Raw genomic sequence first — 2,506 nt, 5'->3', positions numbered from 1 at the left:
GGAAGCTCCCCCCGCTTGCCTATGCTCAAGCTTGCAGGTTCCTCTGCCAGCTGCCACCACCAGCACAGCCAAGACAGAAGCAGCAGGTCCTCCAGCCCCGCTGGGCTGAGCTGGATAGGGCACCACCTGTCCGGTATCACTATTTTCCATATTTCCATTTGATAAGGAACATTTTAGAATTATTTTTAATAATAATATAGGGTCCAAATAGCATAATATCTCCTTAACTTTTCTCTGAAAGGGATATAGGCATTTAAGTTATGAAAGAAGTATGCCTTGGAAAGAAAGGGTAACCTCATAAAAATGAGTGTAATACAGTTATCATCGAGTGTGTGTTCTGACAAAGTTAACTTATTTAATAGGTAATGTTACTTTGAAATATTTATTCAGTCTTATTAAATTTGTACTTATAGTTTTTCATGAGTTTATAAAAATATCCATTCTATGACCCATATTTCAAAGGGAGAGACTTTAAAGAGCTTACTTATGAATACATGAAAATTAAAGTCATGAATAAAGAAAAACAACTCAGATATCCCATGTAACATTTATGTTTATCTTTCTTCTTTGGCACTGCCCGAAATATACATTTGGCATGTCCTAAAGAAGTAGAAACATCACTGTGAATATCCATCAGGCAAAGCAATTTTTATCTTATTGGGAGGTCTAGAAATGACATGAAAAGACAGAAAAAATAATTTTTAGTTGAGGAAAAATGTACTTGGTATTACCATCTGCTTGAAAGAAAGCCATATAGATAAGAGTGAAAATCTATTTGATGATGATACCCTGTAACAAACTAGAATAACAAAGTTTCATTTCTTAAAGACAAAACTCAGAGACGTTTAAGAAAACTGGAAAATGCCAAGCAGACTGGCAGCAAAGAAGACAGACGTATTGTCTATTTTAAAAACAGAGTCTTACAGTGACAGACAGAGTTCTTCAACTAAATTTGCTTAAAATATGATGCATGAAATGTATGTTAGTCTGCCTTACCCATTATAAAGAATATTGCTACATATGTTAAACCACTAACCATTTTAAAGCATGCTCTTGTTACTTAAATACAAATTTGTCTTCTGTTTTTAATAAATAAAACTTGCAGATTGCTTATCTATATCACATTGTAACAGTCTAACTCTATTTTTGATGTTTGATTACTGAGTGACTGCAAATCCCACCATTCCACTCCCCCTCTGTCCCACATTTAGGTAAACTGATAAAAGAGCACAGGGGTTTGCTGTTCCCTCCTTTGACCACGGTGAGAAGTTAAAACTATTTCACCTAAAGCATTTGTTTAGTTTTAGTATACCATTAAATCAGTTTTCCCTGAGATGAAACAGTCAAAAGGACCACTCTTCCAGTACAATTTATTTTTAATATTTGTATAAAGAGAGTAAAACATGAGAATTTAATGTTTAAATAAAATTGTTAGCTAAGAAAGTCTGCAGTCACAATAGTGTGTAGAAAATAAATTATAAATGTTCCCTAGAGACACAAATCTGCATATTAAGAGTGGAAGCATTCAGGGCAAAAGAAAAATACAATCACTATTTTTTTTATCTTGATGTTCTTATTCAATCCTTTTTTTTAAATTTTGGGTTAATATGAGGGCACATACAATGAGGTTACATTGTTTGCATTTTTTTTTTGAGGCAGAGTTTCATTTTATCTTCTTCGGTAGATTGTCATAGTGTCATAGCTCACAGCAACCTCAAAATTTTAGGCCCAAGTGATCCTCTTGTCTCAGTCTCTTGTTTTAGCTGGGACAACAGGTGCCCCCCCCCACCAAAAAAAAAACCCCAGCTATTTTTAGGAATGGAGTCTCGCTCTCGATCAGGCTGGTCTGGAACTCCTGACTTCAAGCAGCCGCCCATCTCAGCCACCTACAGTGCTAGGATTACAGGTGTGAGCCACTGCGCCAGGCCTCATTGTCTACATTTGTATGATAAAGTCCAGGTTGTGGTTATGCCCTTCATCGAGGAAGTGTGTCCTACCTGTACATTATACCTGGTGGATGGTAACTTACCAAATTCCTTTGCAGTCATAACTTTGACAAATAAATACAGATTATGGGGTTAATAAATTGTGATACAAAAGAAGCATTATGTTTGCTTTACACTGTGTTAATTATATGCTTACATGTGTGTAGTTGTAGACCAGTAGCTAACTAGGGTAGGAATTAGTATGAGGGATTAATATTTATTCACCATTATATTTAAATTCAATATCTTGATTCGTACCTTAGAATTTAAACTCATACACAAATATACAGACATATATACAGCATTGTTACACACATTTGTATCTATATATGCCACCATATATGTAATATGGCATTTAAATACAAATGTATATTTATACGTATTATCAAATTTAAAATGGTTAATGTGCCTATATGTATTGTACATATATTGCATACACATGTAAACAATCTACGTATTTATATATGTATCTACACACTTGCTATGTAGAATATGCTTAGTTTTATACGTAAATTTATTTT

Source organism: Otolemur garnettii, unplaced genomic scaffold (genome assembly GCF_000181295.1).
Source record: "Otolemur garnettii isolate 467f Iridium unplaced genomic scaffold, OtoGar3 scaffold00040, whole genome shotgun sequence".
Taxonomy (NCBI): domain Eukaryota; kingdom Metazoa; phylum Chordata; class Mammalia; order Primates; family Galagidae; genus Otolemur; species Otolemur garnettii.
This window is presented reverse-complemented; position numbering follows the sequence as displayed.